The sequence below is a fragment of the Excalfactoria chinensis genome, chromosome 6 (assembly GCF_039878825.1).
Source record: "Excalfactoria chinensis isolate bCotChi1 chromosome 6, bCotChi1.hap2, whole genome shotgun sequence".
Lineage (NCBI taxonomy): Eukaryota > Metazoa > Chordata > Aves > Galliformes > Phasianidae > Excalfactoria > Excalfactoria chinensis.
This window is the reverse complement of record NC_092830.1, coordinates 8,567,076-8,584,975: the sequence shown is the minus strand read 5'-3', so window position 1 is coordinate 8,584,975 and position 17,900 is coordinate 8,567,076. Positions and strand designations below refer to the sequence as shown.

General features: G+C 43.1%; 1 protein-coding gene across 13 annotated transcripts in view; it reads right to left on the bottom strand.

The window, feature by feature from the left end:
* Positions 1 to 2,908: 2,908 nt before the first annotated feature.
* Positions 2,909 to 17,900, bottom strand: part of LOC140253805 (protein FAM13A-like) — a 32,111-nt gene continuing 17,119 nt past the window's right edge. For 3 of the 13 annotated variants that reach the window (XR_011903993.1, XR_011904000.1, XM_072339756.1), the window contains one exon: positions 13,798 to 17,802. The gene's annotated coding sequence lies outside the window, so the exon portion shown is untranslated. Of the gene's footprint in view, positions 5,214 to 5,821; positions 5,916 to 6,978; positions 7,037 to 9,418; positions 9,549 to 9,648; positions 9,821 to 9,949; positions 10,308 to 10,402; positions 11,046 to 11,129; positions 11,451 to 13,797; positions 17,803 to 17,900 lie in introns of those variants that run through there. The other 10 variants (XR_011903999.1, XR_011903998.1, XR_011903991.1 and 7 more) reach the window with 9 other exon arrangements.

Here is a 17,900-nt window from a genome sequence, read left to right as displayed (position 1 = left end):
CACCATAAGAAATAACGAAGGGAAGACAAATGTTCCAGTGCCTCCACCACCCTTATTTTAAAAAAACACCTTTCTCCTATAGCCAATCTATATCTCCCTTCTGAACTATTTCCCCTTCTCCTATCACAGAAGACACTGCTAAAGAGTCCATATCCCTTATTTGTCATCACCCCACTTTAGATACTGAAAGGCTGCTATCAGATCACCTTGGAGCTTTCTCTTCCCCAGGCTTAACAGCCCCAACTCTGTCAGCCTGTCCTTGTTGTAGAAATGTTCCATTCCTTGGATTTTTTTCTGTGGCCCTTCTCTGGATGTGCTTCAACAGGTTCGTACCTCTCCTGTACAGAGGATTCCACATCTGGATGCAGAACTCCAAGTGAGATCTCACAAGTGAAGAGCAGAGGGGCAGGACCACCTCCCTTACCCTGCTGGTTGTGCTTCTTTTGATGCAATCCTGGATGCAGTTGGCTTTCTGGGCTATAAGAGCACATCGCTGGCTCACATTCAACTTGCTGTGCAGCAGAACTCCAAATAATTTTCCATAGGGCTGTGCACAATTTTTTTTTTTTTTTTTTCTCCCCAGGCATGTAATGATAGCAAAAATAGGCATGACCATAGTGCAAAACTTGGCACTTGACTTGGTTGAACCTCAAGAAGTTCACCCAGTCCCACTGCTCAAGCCAATATATGACCTGAAATAGAGTTGTTGGGTTACTCTCCTTTTAAGAGGTTTTCAGTAAAAACAAAATATCTCAGCTTGTGCTCCTTCTAAGACCTCTTAAATCACCGGCAAGAAGAACAGACATTTCAAAACCACTATTATCTGCTGTGCAACACAAGTATATCTTCAGGTGAATCTTCAGGGAATTATTAAGTCTGCAGCTAGAGATAGTATATATACTCATAAGCATATCAAAGATCAACTTAGAAAAATGATATAATTCTTTTCTATCTCTTCCTTGTCCCTTTTCTGTAAACTATCTGGCTTGCAAGACTCAACAAGTAATGAAGGTAACGTAATCAGGCTTCTCATATTCTGCAGTGAGCTTTCACATTGGAATCAATGCAGAATAAAGAGTCTGTCTAGAGACAGTTCATAGCTTCTAGCAGTGAAGATTCCACATACCTGGTGGGAAAAACTTGCTGATGTTTTCCTAACACTTGGAGTCTAAAGTCACATAAGAGTTGCATTTCCTTCGTTCTTACAACTAAATGAACAACAGAAAATAGATGACAAACTGAATTGCATAGCTATCACCCCTGATAGGATGATCACAGGTTGAGACAGAAGGTCAGTTTTACCCAATTGTTCCCAAGACCTTGCATCCAGTTCAATCTTTGATATTTTTAAGAAACAACAACATTCTAATGATTATTGAACTAATGATTAGTTTCAGAGCTCCAGCAATGTCTTTTGGTCAATATCTATTCTCAACTGTACAAGTGTCTTTTTGTTGTAGCTGTTTAGTTTTTGTTTTTCAGTTCTGCTAAGCATTACTGTTAAAATCTTAAAATGCAACATCTATTATTATTATTTTTATTCCAACGTTAACTGATTCACCCCAAGAGGTGCTCTTCTAGTTTAATTTCTTCCTAAAGGTATCCAATTCCGGTTATACTAACCAAAGCACAATATCTAGCATAAATTAAGTAATATGCCTGTTATTTTCTATCCAGCAAGAAATGCATTTAAGGTTTACCCATACAAGGAAGCTTCACACAATTTCTACAGATGTTAATTCTGTCACATAACTCTTAACATTCAGGCAACTTAAAAAATAGTTTACAGCAGCAACAAACAATACAATAAGAAATGTCACTGATTTCTATTATTTATCAGATAAGTCTAAAGGACTTTATGAAATAATCACAGTGATTGAATAAAGTATCTATATGCATCAGCATGACAGTGACTCATCTGCTGCATTTCAAGAGCATTGCGGGGCACCGAGCTGCATTTCAAGAAGTAATACTGCCCAGGAATTCTTTGGCAGGCCACTAAGTTTAAACAACCTGTACCAAACCAATATTCTCTCTTAACACCACTGCTTTAAGGGCATTCCTCTCTGAGAAGATCTGAATGATTCTTAGGATGAAAGGTGCTGTAAGGATATATTCAGCACACTATGTGGACTCAAAATATAGATACTGTGTCTTTAAAGTCATTTGTATGCTGACCTCAGGGCATACTGAGATAAATTACTTCTATTTCAAGACTAATTTGCAAAGAAAAAAGCTGCACAATACACAGAATGAGCAAATTATCTATAATGAATATCAGGTCCAAGTCTCCAAGTAAAAATCCCCCTTGTTTCACAATCGTGTAGGTCCATAACTACCACAGCACATGTGAAGGCAACATAGAGGAAATGCCAAAATTCCATCATGCCCCAAACAGCATACAGTCCTATCAAAACACAGAAAGACAAAACCTTCACTGTATAGAGATAATTTGTACTACTACGTGGTCCTCTGCTTAGCATTCAAAGTCACATTTGTCAAGACAAACACTACATGGTCCAGCACATCTCAGTCTTATGCATTTGAATAGTGGCAGTTTCAGCACAGCTTCAGCAAGCAGTGGTGTCAGTCACTGACAGGCATCCACTACGAACCAGTTCTCAACCAGTATAATAATTCATAATGACATGAACTGGTTGGTAAGGACTGCAGTGCAGAAAAGTCTTCTAAGCTTCAGCACTAGTACTTCAACAGGAAGCAGATATTGTTAAGCAGCCCTATGTCAGGCTTAGTATAGGCAGATTTACTTCAAGCTGATAATAATTGATTACAAGTATAGGAGTCTGCTTAAGATTATTCAAGTGCATGAAGACTTTATTAACAGAGGCATGTGGAAACATGATGTAAATTATTGGATACACAGGATACTTCTATTGCAAAAACCAAAATGATCTCAATTTGGTCTCAGAAACTTTAAACATACCCAGGGAGAAAGCCTTACACCTTCACACATGTCACTGTCTTACCTGATGCCTGCAGTCACAGAATCATAGGCATTGGAAGGGACCTCTTAGAGTTCATAGAGTCCAAACCCCTTGCCAAAGCAGGCTTCCTACAGCAGGCCGCACAGGCACACCTCCAGAGGAGACACCACAATCTCTCTGGTTAGCCCGTTCCAGTGCTCCATCACCCTCCATCTTTCACTTACTGGCACAGAACTTCCTGTGCTCCAGTTAACAGCCATTTCCCCATCTCCTGTTCCCACAGACCACTAAAAAGAGACTGGCCACGTCCCTTTGTCTCCTACAATTAAGATATTTATAAACATTAATCAGATGCCCTCTCAGTCATCTTTTGTCAAGGCTGAACAGACACACTCACAAGGGAGGTGAACTTCTACCTTCACTTCTACCTTCATCCAGACTCTTTCCAGGAGACCCCTGTCTGTTTTGTACTGGGAAACCCAGATCTGGATGCAGTACTCCAGGTGAGGCCCCCAGGGCAGAGTAGAGGGGAAGGATCACCTCTCAACTGGCTGGCTGTGCTCCTTTTAATGTACCGCAGGATTCCATTGGCACTCTTGGCCACAAGGGCATACTGCTGGCTCATGGCCAGCCTTTCATCCACCAGGACCCCTAGGTCCTTCTGCACACAGCTCCTCTCCAGCAGGTCATGCACCAACCTGTACCAATACTTGAAACTGTTTCTTCCCAGGTGAAGACTCCACGCTTGCTTCTGTTAAACCTCATCTGGTTTCTCGCTGCCCAGCCCTCCAGCCTGTCCAGGTCTTCCTGAACAGCATCACAGCCATCAGGTGTGTCAGCCACTCCTCCCAGCTTTGTATCATTGCTATTCTTGTGAGAGTGGACACTAACTCCTCATCAAGGTCATCAATGAAGATATTGAACAAGAACAGATCCATCTCTGACCCCCAAGGGAACACTGCTAGTTACAGGCCTCCAACTGGACTCCGCGCCACTGATCACAGAATGGCCCAGGTTGGGAGGGACCTCAGGGGTCATGAAGCCCCAACCCTCCTGCCTTGCAGGGACACCAAACTTCCACATATACTAGATCTGGTTGCCCAGGGCCTCATCCAACCTGGCCTTCAACTCCTCCAGGGACAGGGCACCCACAAACTCCCTGGGCAGCCTGTTCCAGTACCTCACCACTCTCCGCAGGTAGAACATCAGCTGCTTCAATTTCCGCCCACCGAGGCGCTTCTACGGGATCTAACCGTAGGACTTGCGTCCGCCACGCAGTTAGCCGTCGCACACTACCCCCAGGACGTGCCTCAGAGAGGGCACCAAATGTTACCTTAATCAAGTAACCTTAAGGAATCACGTCCTTTGTAATGTGCTTCCGACGGCCCCGTGGCCAAGTTACGCACTGCTTACACCAATGTGGTGGGTGGTAAAATGGCATTTAATTAACCTCGTGAGTCCCTTATATAGGGCTCCTATTTCATCTAATACATATGCATTACTGAGCATGGGAAGACCTATCGCGTTACAGCACGAGATCTCGCTGATGCCTAATACAACAGGCAGCCTGTTCCAGTACCTCACCACTCTCCTAGTAAATAACTTCACCCAAACATCCAACCTAAATCTTCCCTCTTTCAACTTAAAACCATTTTCCATTGTCCTAATATTATCTGCCCTTTCAAAGAGCTTACTCCCCCCTTCTGATTATTGGTACCCTTCAGGTACTGAAAGGCTGCAATGAGGTCACCCCACAGCCTTCTTTTCTTCAAGCTGAACAAGCCCAGCTCCCTCAGCCTGTTTTCATAGGAGAGGTGCTCCAGCCCCCTGATCATCTTCGTGGCCCATCTTCGATCACCAGCCTCTGAGCTCAGCCAGTTATCAGCCCACCTCACTGTTCACTCATCTATCCCACACTTTCACAGCTTTGTTATCAAGATGACACGGGAGACTGTACCAAAAGCCTTGCTGTGTTCAACATAGACAATACCCACTGCTCTCCCCCATCTACCAAGCCAGAGACACCATCATAGAAGTCTATGAGATTGGTTGAGCTCAGTTTCCCCGTGGTGAATCCATGCTGACTATTCCTGATAACCTTCTCTTCCAATCACTTGGAGACGCATCCTGAACAAGCTGTTCTGTCACATTCCCAGGAACAGAGGTACAACCGATTGGCCTCTGGTTCCCCAGATCCTCCTTCTTGCCCTTCCTGTAGTGACACTGGCCATTCTTCAGTCTTCAGGCTTTTCTTCTGTTCTCCAAGACCTGTCAAAGATGACAGAGAGCACCTTCAGCAAACATCTGTCAGCTCCCTCAGCACACATGGACATACCTGCACCCATGACAGCCCTCTCCTCCCTCAGCACCCAAGGGGAACTCCAGATATCAGAGCTCCCCAAAGTCAACATTACAGACTGCACCTTCCACTCCCCCCCCCTCCTCTAGGATGTCCACCCAGGTGCCCACATGAGCCCAGAGAGCCTGCATCTCCTTGTTCTGGTTTGCTGCCTCAGATTAGCTGCTGTGACTGATGCCCACCATGGTAATTATAAGAGGCAGCAGCACCCCAGAGTTCTCAGAGGAGAGGACCCTCCCTACTCCCTGACAAGTGCCAGGGCATCCATCTATCAAGCATTCTCTGTTCGTAAGTTCTGCTCACAGTGCTCCTGTGTTGCCACACTCCCAAAGGGGAGCTGCTTTTATACAGAAAGGAGGTTGGCTGCCATCACTCCCAGCTCCACTCACACCACAGCAGCACAAGCACAGCTCCTGCCTGATCAGAGGGGGAAAAACAGGCAGGGCAGGGGGGAAAATGTGTCTGGGGGCTGCCACACTGACCAAATGCCACAGTTCTGGGGGTAGGTTCTGTTTACCTCTCTGCCATGATCCCTTGTTGCAGTCTATCCATGTGGGTATATGTGGTCCTCACTAAAACAGCCATTACCTCTCTGTTACTTTAGGGGCAACCTTCAAGTTTTCACAGTTCATGTGTAGATTGTCAGGAATATAATTGTAGCACCGAGAAAAAAATTTAGAGACCTCTTTGATTTGCAGATTTAGGTAGCCATGATTAAGAACATTATCATTCATTTACTGTATTTCCATTAACACCATAGGACTTGAAATTCTGAATATCTCCTATCTTATCCTTTTACAGGTATTTCATCTCACATACTGTAAAGGAGGCATCAGTTTTATTGTGGCTTTATAAAAGATAAAAATTAACTGGGAAAAAATAATTAAATCTGACCATACACAATAGCCACTCATTTTCCATACAGCGTCTTTGTGTGTATACAACAAATTAATATTAGGTCATTTACATTCTACACACAGAGCTATGCAGAAATTCACATAACAGGGTCCATACAGCAGCAGCTTGATACTTACAGCAGCGTAGATTTTTTAGCACTGCGGATAAACTGAGCACCTCTCAGCAGAGACCTTCTCAGTTTTTAAATGTTACAGAGAACTAAAAACACCTCCCAAAAGCAGGACCAGGTACCAGATACCCATATCTCCTATATCACTTTCCTGTCCAGTAAGCAACACTCAATGAGCAAGTTTCATTTTATTTCGACTATCCTACCTTGAGGATGACTAATTCTGGTTGTTATATAAATTAATCACTGGTTTATATCTTTTTTATGAAAGAACAAATGTATGTCACAAAGATATTGGATAGAAAATTAAAAATGAACTAAAAAACACATCCTCGTATCTTCAAACAATTTGCAATTCATTTGCCATAGGATTTCATGCTCAGTATAATTTACAGAAGTTGAAAAAGACTTAGGACATATGCAAAGGCTGATCAACACAGGGAACTAATTATGGTTGAGCCAGGCACTGAACTGCAGCTTTCTGAAGGGTGGAAGGGTACCTCATGAAATGTACACTGCAAGTTTCTCTTGTTTGATGTTTCCTAAGCATTTGCTACAGGCAGCTGTTAGACATAGGATAGTGGACTAGCTGAACTTTGGAACTTCATACAGACAAACTCATACTTTTACATATTAACCTTACATACCTCTAGTACTTGATTTCAGCATTTCAGGTGTTCCACAGAAGAGAAAAGATATCCACACCTGCAAGACAGGAGAAGTTCAAACATATTCCATACAGACAGGTAACACTGTAATCTTAATTAAGAGTTCAGATTCATCGGCACTCAGTCTGTCTCCAGTGCGCTAAGCTGAGGTAATAACACTGATATTAATTATAACCACAGCTGAAAGGATGACAAGACAGAGTTTGGAGGTAAAAAGCCATTACTTTCAGTCTGTACTCTAAGGAATAAGGAAGTCCCCTCATGTTCTAATAATATTTTGACCAATTTATATCATCTTCATGTAACAGTTTACTAGAATAACAATTTCTTCTCAGAATTCTGATTGCAACATAAACATGAGGCAAAACAGATACATACTCATTTAGGAAAACTTAACTGGCTATTGATGCACCTAGACAGCAGTTCAACACCACTAATAATGAAAGGTTAAATTAAAACAGACAAAACTAACAACACAGGAAGATAAATTTGCAAACATAACAAACAGAGGGAAGTTAGCAGATAATGAGTTCCTAATTTCTCTTTAAATGGCTCTCAGCTTGTACGCCAGGCAATTAAGACTTAGTTTACAGCTGAGGACACAGTTGAAAGTGTGAGACTCTAGGATGAAAAATGAATATTTTATTCATTACTTTTTAAAGAATATGGTAAAGATTAGTTTAGTGTGAACACAGATTTTAAGGCACAAAGAAAAATGACCGGCACTTCTTTGAAGAAACGCTATTTGTAGATCATAGCTCCTCTGAAGTACACTTTTGTAACACAATATCATCATCAGTCACAGCTTCCAAATACTGAGTGTAGACGTCACAGGATCTGCCATAGTACTCACTGCCTTAATACAGAACTGCTGAATGGAGAATATCACTGAGATCCACAGTGTTTCTTTAGCAAGTTTCTAAGTCATATGAACAAAATGCACAATAACGGACTGACTGGTCCTCACCCCGGAGGCAGATCGCTTCCATAGTAAATGAGTACTAACCAGCATTCCTCCTTGCTTCCGGTTACAAACTAGATTTCTACTTTCTACTTATAAAAACAAGCTACTTAGAATCCAAATGTAGCAGAACACCCCAATTACTGAGAGGAATGGCATGCACTGCCAGGATGCGTCTACAGATTCTGAGAAAGAAAAGGTTCACAAAGCTTCTCATAGAGTCACAGAATCATTAAGGACAAGAGAAACCACTAAGACTATCTAGTTCAAACCATCAGCCCATCACCACCACGCCCACTAACACTGGTCACTCTGTGTGTCACTACCCTTTTCTTCAAAAACCTCAGGAACAGAGAAAATATGTGAAGATATGGCAGAAAATAGTGGAAAACTGACTTGAATACAACAATTTATACTATAAACATTCAGTGATATAAATTACACAAATGAAACCTAGTCTTCATGTTAATAAAATGGTTCAGAAAGGTTGATAAAGACTATTTACATCTCTCCATGTATCAACACAAATTTTGTTTAGTGCAAGGTGGGCTTTATTCAGGTCAACCAAAAAACAAGGGTCTCTTTCTCACAAAACAGAAATCCTTCCAGTTTGCATTTGAGAAACATTTGTAGCCAAGCAGCTCCCACAGTCACAGGCACAAATCACCTTACAACACAGAGAGGGACCACCCTAACCTATTCATGTCATTGAAGCACAAGAGCAGGGCCAGACAGAAGCAACACATCTTAAAAAAAAGCTATGAAAAAGAAAGGCACAAGGAGATGGAAACACTTACATAAACAATAGCTGCTGTTCATCTTCTTCCAGTATTTACATACTGCAATAAACTCCAAACAATTACTATTTGCTTTTTTAATTATTATTATTATTTTGGAGCCTTTTGTGTTGTTTTTGTTCCAGACACATGGTCAGTTGCTTTGTTTCCCCCCATTAAACCACAACCTACAGACTCCAGAAACACTGTATTCTAACAGTCACAGGACTTCAGCTTGGGCCCTTAAACCAGACTAAAAAAAGCAAGTTCGTATATGTTGTCCTGCAAATTATAGGTGGGTAGATGTCCAGGAGAAAGTTACCAGGGTTACAGGGATAAGGAGAAGAAATAAGTCAAGAAGTGCTTGTAGACTGAGAATGGGAGTTCTATAATACAGAACACTGCACTGTCTTTAAAAATCAATACATTCAAAGATTTGTTCCTTTCTACAGTGCAATTGCATTAAGGATTACTCCTTTTTAACCAGATTTTATTATATGGAGTAAAGAAGCATTTGCTGCTCTATACAAACAAGTAGTTCAAAATAGCTATACTCATATCCAAACCACAACACCACACACCAACTCAAACATACACCCACACAATATACACCTTCTATTGCCCCCTCAAACAAAACCACACTAACACCAGCACAACAAAACACCACATGAAACAAACCTACCTGGAGACTCTGCAGCTCCTGACCCAGGGAGGGGACTTCACTCCACAGTGCTGCACCACACCAGATGAAACATGCTCCACTCCTGCAGGCATCACCTCTCCCAACTCCATTCCTCGTGCACACCCTCAGCCTGAACAAGAAAACCCACATACCATCACCCTCAAACAAAATGAATGGGCCTCTGACACCAAGAGACAGCATGCACCAGCCAAGAACACAACACAATTCACCTCCCTCCACAGAGGCTCTGCAGTCACACCAGATGCCTGCTCTGTCCTTGAAACTGCTGGAAGAGCTCCTCAAATCGCTTCTGAAGGGCCACCAGGGTGCACAGGCTGACCTTCTCACCCTTTCTGAACACTGCAGGGACTCGGGCTGTCCTTCGGTCCTCAGACACCCTTCCTGTAGAAAAGAACAGAAAGAACAGGATAGGGAGCTCTTCAGTACTCACTTCTGCCAGTTCCTTCAGCACACACAGGCATGTCCAATTAGGGTCTGGGAATATGCAGGCCTCCTTTTTGCCTAAATCACCTTTGACCAGCTCCACCACGCTTGAGACAAACTCCTCCTTCCTCAAAGCCTCTCTCGTCTCACGCCCCCAAGGAGCAGTCACAGCAGCCACCGGAGGGCGTTGGGCACCTCCGCCTGCTTACATCCCGTTTCACCAGCTGGTCCCCATCGCAGCAGGCCCACGCATTCCCTCATCTCTACTTTGCCTTTGGCAAACTTGACAACTTCTGTTAAGTTTCCATTAACTTCTGTAACCAAAACCCCCGGTGATGTTACCCACCTTTACTGCCTCTTGAGCCTCACCCGCCGGCTCTCCTAGGTCTTCCTTCATCCGGAGGCACGGCACGGGGAGTTCTGGTTCTCTCCACGGTCCCTTACCCTGAAAACAACACAGCCATCCCAAACGCGTTCCGGTCGGGCAAGCTGTCCCGCCGCGTCTCCGGGATGGGAACGGCATCGCGCTCCTGAACTTACAAATAAGGGGCGGCGAGTGGAATAGGTGGTCCCACCCTGCTCGCTCCCACCGCTGGAAAGCGGAAGGGGCCGAAGAACCCGAAAAACCCTTCTCCGGTGGTTCGGCCGCGGCCCCCAGCTTATCTAGCTGCTCTCAGATGCTCACCGCTCCCACCGTCTCGCCGGTTCGGGCTGACGACGGGCTCCGCTGCAGCCTTCGCTCAGCCTGAAGCAGAACAAAGCTTGTTTCAGCAGCCCCTTGCGTTGCTTCCTATTCCCAACAGCACCGAGAACGGAGGAATACGGCCCCACTCCGTTCGCTTCTACCGGAGAGATCGGGAGGACCTGACGGCGCCGCTAAAAAGCCCTGAGGGGCTGAGAGCGCCCCGGGGCTGCGCTGGGACTCGGGGAACAGAGCGGCAGCACCCTCCGAAAACGCGACGGCAGCGGGACGGCGATGTTACCCCGCCTCCGAGAAGCCGGAGGAGCCCGGCGAGAGCCCCGCGTCGGCCCCGAACGGAGCGCGGAGGGAGCCCGGCGTCCTCCCGCTGCGGGCGGACGGCACCGAACGGCTCCCGGGAGCTCGCCGCCTCCACGGTCCCGGCACTACCTGACCGGCTCACCGGTCCGGGCTGATCTGCATCGGGAGACGTCTCACTGCAACCTGAAACAAAACAGCACAACACGCAGAGAACGTGACATAGAATCCCAAGGTCCCGTATTAAAAGCAGCCCCCCGCTGTACTTACCAGCCCCAGCTGCACTACGACCGGACACAGCAGCAGAACCCGCTTCAGCTCCCTCAACAGATGAATCCCAGAAGCTCCTCTCGTGGCTCCCGATGGCTTCTGGAGGAGCTCAAGAGGCGTAGGGGGCGGAACATCCCCGGGCTGCCGACGAGCAGCAGCTGCGCCCGGGTGGCCGCGGCCCCGCGGCACCTGACAGTCGTGGCCTCGTTAGCGCCGGCCGAGGGCCCTGACAGCTGAATCATCCTTCCAAAGAGCGACCCCAGCCTTAACGGTTTCCAGCGGCCCCTGCTGTGTGCTGTTTCTGCTTCCACTTCCCTCTCCCTTTGTTCAAAAACAAAACAAAACAAAAAACAAACAAACCAAAAACAAACAAACAACAACAACAATAACAAAAGTTTGTTACACATGTACAATAATTGTGCCTGATGGAGAAAACATGACTGAAGGCAGCAGTGAAAACATGGGAGCAATGATGTGACTGATTCCCCAGTGGGTTAATGATGCACTCGAGAAAATTGCTGACGTGAAATCTGAAGCATAGCTATACAAATGGTTCTGTATGGTGTTGCTTGGGATTGCGCTTACATGTCACTTAAGGTAGAAATGCTTTTGGTGAGATTTCAGTTATCTCCAGATATGGACACGGGTACTCTGTAAAGACTTCAGTGATGAAAATTCCCTTTACATAGCAGTTTTGGTCTTAATTTTAAATCCTGACAGTTGTACTACACTCATTTACATTTCTTATGATGGTAGAACTGTGAATGTTTGTATCGCATGCTGTTATGGATATATCGGTCACAGCCATCAGCGGCATCAGACAGAAAAAGAAGGGAGATCTGAAAATGCAGAGTGAGGTGAGAGGTCCTTCTGAGGGTGTGCAATAAGTTGCAGCGTTCTCCGGGAGAAGAAGCGGTTTGGTGATGGCTCCTCTCACAGCCAAGCAAAATCCTTACATTTACTTAAATGCTGTAAGGGAAGTGTTCTGGGAGACAAGGAGAGTCATAGCGCACAGCTTATAACTATTAGTGTGAGCTGTTGCTACATTCTGTTTCTTTGAGTGAGCACTTCACTGGACTCTCTGAAAATGCCTGACCTCTCTTATCTGATCACCTGATGAGTTCAAGATACGAGGAACTGAGCTTTGAGTTACAATCAGCTTTATGCAAAGGATGAGCTGAAGAATCTCTCTGACTCTGCAGGTGGAATGAGAATGCCTTGCAGGATATGTGGCTGTTAAATACTCTTAAGAGCTATAGCCCAAAACCTCCTTTAAACTTGGCCCAGGTGGCCAAGAAGGCCAATGGAATCCTGGCTTGGATCAGGAACGGTGTGGTGAGCAGGACTAGGAAAGTAATCCCACCCTTGTACTCAGAATTGGTGAGACCTCACCTAGAGTAATGTGTTCGGTTTTGACACCTCAAAGGACGGGCATTTTAAACCTAAATTTGATCGTGCTAGCGGTCGTTCTGTGTTTCATTCATTTGAAGAGGTAATATTTCTACAGTACAGAACTGCTTTAAGTGAGCTCTGTGGACTGGATCCCTGGTTGTCGCATGTCACTGACATTTTGCAGGTTGAAATGTTCCAACCTAAGGGTGGTATTTGGTGAAAAAATGAGTTACATCTCAAGTGATCAGCCCCACAGTTAGGTTGGATGGGAATGTGAAGTGTTTAAATCTGCTTTGAAGAGCAGTTCATTGGGCTGTGTAAATATTTGGTCTTTTCAAAGGCTGGGGACTAAGTCACAGGGGACTCAAATTTCTTGTTTCTGTGCATTAAGCCAGTAGTTGACCTGCTTCAAAATTCAAACCTCTTCATCCCAAATGTATATACTGCTGACTATTCTGCTCTTTCATAATGCAATGCAAGGCAGAAGAGTCGTATTGTAGATTTCTGTTTGGAACATAAGTTGCCGAAAATAGCAATCATAAATTTTAAAAAAAACCTTGTCCTTCAATTCTCTCAGAACTTGACTAGTGGGATCATTGCAAAACAGTGATAGAGAGGCAATAAATATCGATACCTACTTGGCTTCTCATACTTGAGACATTCAGATGCATCTTAGCAAGGCAGATGCTGGAAGCCCATTTGAAATTAATATTTCTCTAAACAAAAGACTTCAAATGCGTTGTTTATTCCTCACCAGTTTTGTGCATGGTCCCAAAGAGAGTGTACTTTAATGAGTGTCTGTCAATTTTTTGCTTTTACAAACGAAGTAATACTGATGGACTGCATCTGCTCTGTTACTTTCATTCTACCCGACCGACTGAATATTTGGCATTGCTTTCATGCCTCGCAGCTGTTTGCTCAGGATAGAGAAGTCTTTTGGCATTTGGCAGAGTGGCATTTGAGAGTAAGGAACTAGGCCTTTTGAGAAAGATCCAGTTTTGTCTTTACCAGGGACACATCAGTTTCTGTTGTCACTGTGAGGCACTAATATTTCAGGTTCTGGGGGACTGTGAGTTTGTTTGCATGCAGCTTAATGTTGGTATTTGCTCCAGAGTTCATGAAAGCATTTATTGTACCCACTGTAGATGGTTTATGGGCTCCTCTGGCTCAGTTCCGTGACTAATGAGGCAGGGGTCCCACGGATCCACACCCCAGGAGAAGGGAAAAAAGAGAAAGGGTAGGGAGAGGGGTCTAAAAACAAAACAGCAGCAACAGCCTGAGGAGCATAACTTATTTAGTAAATACAAAATATCACAATGCAAGATAACACAATACAGAGTCACAATACAGAGAGTTGTAGAGGCCAGAAGGGACCACTAGAGATCATCAAGTTCAGCCCCCCTGCAGAGCAGATCTGATACAGAAGGCGATACAATACAACATAATTGGAATTGAAGCTAATAAATCAAATAAAATGAGAGTGTCCAAAACCAAAGGCCTTACATGGCTAGGAAGCACGCTCTGCAGAGATGAGCGGAAGGGGAAAAGGGGATGTCTGTGCACAATTTTATCTTTAACCTCTCAATGGAAAACAGAAACAGAACAGTGAACAATCCTCTGGGATGTGTAGTCCTCCTTCTCTTCTGAGACAGGTGTGCCAGGAAGTATTGATGATCCACGGATCTGGAGCATTTAACGCCTTAACTCCCAGAATGTTGTCCATCACATTTAAATTCACACATGTTAGACATGCTATCACAACGAGTTTAGAAATGCACATAACATAAAATTACTGAAACAAGCTGAAGTTCACTTAACTGGTACATTTTTTATTCATCAAGCTCAGGACTTATGTTTGCCAGGTTGTTGTGCCTGATCAGTTCCCAGATAAGATGTTTTAACTGTTCAACTCTGCACTGGACTCACTTGCTCAAGTATTTACTAAGATGTAGGGAAAAAAAAATGAGAAGCTTTGCAGCGAGACAGCTTAGCATTTCATTAAGATCTGCAGATCTAATACCACAGATAGTATAAACCATATAAAACAGCTTATTTCTACTGCCCCATAGACAACAGCAGCGTTAGAGCAAAATATAAGAGCTAATTAAAAGTTTTTGCTGAATTATCTTACTGTAGCAGGTAGGAAAAAAGAAAGAAAGAAAAAGTAAAGAACAAACCAAGCCTATTAGCTTTGAACACTGTATCTGCAACAGAAATATATCCACTATCTCAACCTTAACTTTAAATTACAGTACTTTCAAGCTCATAATCTGCTTTAGGATCAGCATTGTCACAACAGAACACAGTGAATTAGATAACAGAGTAAATCAGAAGCACAGCATCAGAAACAATGATTGACCTGCGTCTCTGGGGTTTGGGTTCATTAAACCTGGGCAAACTCAATCTGCTATCCCACGTGCAAGAGTTCCTGTGCAGAAGATCAGGAGCAGGAAATTATTTCCTCAGGTTTTGAGAACATGAACCTGTGAAAACATGCCTTGAAGTTCCTTTTAACTGTATCTGCTAGTAAAGTTTAAGAGGTTATCAAAACCAAACTAATTGAAGGTGTAATACAAAACTACTATGCGTGTAAGTAGCAAAGCAATTGTTTTCTCTGCTGTGATTATGAAAAGTGGAAAAGCATCCAGCCTGATCCTGCTCAGCAGGATGCAGACATTATTTGCTGACTCAAAATTCCTATACTTCTGCTACCTTTATGCTGTGCTTAGATTACCACACCCAGCAGCGTTCTTGCCAATATTTAAGTAACTGAGTTATGGTTACAGATCAGTGCTGCATGCTAGTATGCCGCAAGCAGCAATCCTACCTTCAGCTCCTCAGTATTCCTAGGGGCAGTTTCCTTCCCTATCATTACAAAATGCTCTCCTTGGACTCTTTTAACTCCATCACACGTATTATATAGCCCATTTCTTAGACATTAGCAGCTGCCAGCAGTTTTCCCCACATGGTTTTCCAATAGGTCTCCCATGACAATGACTTTCAGAAGCTGGCCTACTCATTCAGAACCTTCAGACTGCTTAACATGTCCCAATAGTTCTGAACTATGTGATTTCACTGGCCTTAGGGGAACTATACTGTAAAAAAAATAGCATAATTAGCATATAATGAAATCATAGTATACATTGTGTATAACAACAGCATTATAGCACGTAGCATTTCCATTGGTACTTTGTTCTCCAGAACTATTCAAGGAATAGCGTTCTCAAGCAATACGTTATTAATACAAACATAAAACACAAACCTTCTATGCTACCAAGGGAATTAAAACAGAATGAAACTAAACACAGCACTTACAGCTTCTAAGAACAAACAAAAAAACCTCAATGCAAATAGTTTGGCAATTCCCAGAAATATAATCCACCAAAAACTAGAAACCAGGGAACAGATTTGCGGTTTTGTGATTTCAAAGAAACAGAAATGTTACAGTACAAGAGGCTTTGAAAAGATTCTAGGGAGCATCACTTATGTCCAGCTCCTTTTCAAGCTTGCAGTCGGTACTCGATGTTTTCAGAACTGAAGCAAGATAGGCCTGTAGTAAAGAAGGAGCTTAAGTATTAGTGTTTTTCAGCAACAGCAATTCTGAAGACCAAGCAGTGGATGTGAGCACAGAGAGGCTGTGGGTGCTGCATTTCAGCAGTGGTGACAGCGGGTCACATCTACTGGTGCAGATTTGTAGGCGTATGGCATGCAGGCTCTTGTTCGTAGCTGGTGAAAATTCATAGCTTCTGGTGGTGATTGCGCTGAAAAAGAGTGCTTTGCAGCTGACAATTTTCTGTTTCAAACAATGTTATTGTGTTCTTTGTATCCGTTGTAATTTCCACTGAGATAAATGGGAGTGACCTGTGTATATATAAGGATCATGTAGCAGTGTCTAGAACTATTATTTTGCTATGAATGGAAAAGCTGCAGAAGGGTGAGCTGAGGACACAACTCCCAACTTCAATTAAATTATTAATGAGTTGATACCAAAGAAGGAAGTAATTCTTCTCTTTTCCACTACAGCTTTTTTTTCTTCCTCTCAATTAATATGAGAACCATACTGAGGACCACACAGGGACAGCAGTAGCCCTTCAACTGCAAATTACCATATCCAATTTTAAAGAGTTTCTTTCCTTTTCCAGAGTGCCTGCAGAAATGCCAAGCTTCCCAAAAGAGACAGCTTTGTAACAATACCAAAAAAAAACCTGCTGTGCTCTTCTGCACGTAAAGATTTGATATTTTTTCTTTTATCTTAACTTCATAAAGAGGGACAATTTCATAGGCCTGGTTTTGCTATATATATTAGAAGCAAATTTTTACAAGACTGACACTGACATGGATCTAGACTTAGATTTCATCTGCCTGTGCTCTCTCTGGTTAGAAGCCACAGCAACATTGCTACCAAATCCGTATAAGGAATAAGCAACAAGGGAAAAAAGAAGTCAACATTGCTGCTGCCTGTTAATCACTGCACACATATCCAGACAGAAATTTTCTTTTAGCCTACAAACCCGCCTGCAACTGCAAATTTGCTAGAGGTATTTTTATTCTACAGCTTACAAGAATAGAAGACTCTTTTCTCTGTAACACACAAAATTACTCAGGGCAGACAAAAAGAAAGGAACACAGAGCTCACTGATTATCTAGAACATACCAGCTTGCTGTTCCGTCAGCAGCAGCTTTCATGAGTTGCTCAACTTCTTACACGGTCTGTGCCTATTGATTGCAAAAGATAATGATGCACATAAAGCTTGTGTGCATTGTTCTATAGTCCATTTAATATTAATCTCAAACACAGTTTTATCTTTCTCTTCCCCCTACAACCCAGCCACCATTCTGTTTAAGCATAGAAAGAGTTATGGAATATAATTACAAAATATAATTACAAAATTGCAAAACCATGACATATGATTAGCAAAATAGCTAAGAATTTGCTTAGATGAAACTTCAAAGACATGAAAGGAAGAGCTGAAAGAAAAGTAAAGCAGCCAAGGAAATACTTTGTTCATCCATCCATAATTCCTTGCAATTAAGTGGCAGTTTGCTTGCTATACTTTCCTCGTGAAAATATGCAAAAGGGAAACATTTTTAGAAGCATTCTATAGCTTTGAGTTACAGTGCGCTGCATATAACCAAACTCAGCTGTCTGTTTAGTATTGCGGCATAGCCCTCTTGTATAGAATGGTCAAAAAGATCAGGTAGCTCCAAGCATCACGAGTTGGATTTGATCCCCTTCCAACTTAGGATATTCTGCGACTCTGTGAAAGCCATCCGCATAATCCTGTTATTTGAAAAAATAAACATAAAAAAGCATTTAAAAGCTAACAACTTAAATCATATAAAAGAAAGTTCTAAAATCATAGTTTCTTCCCTTGTTCC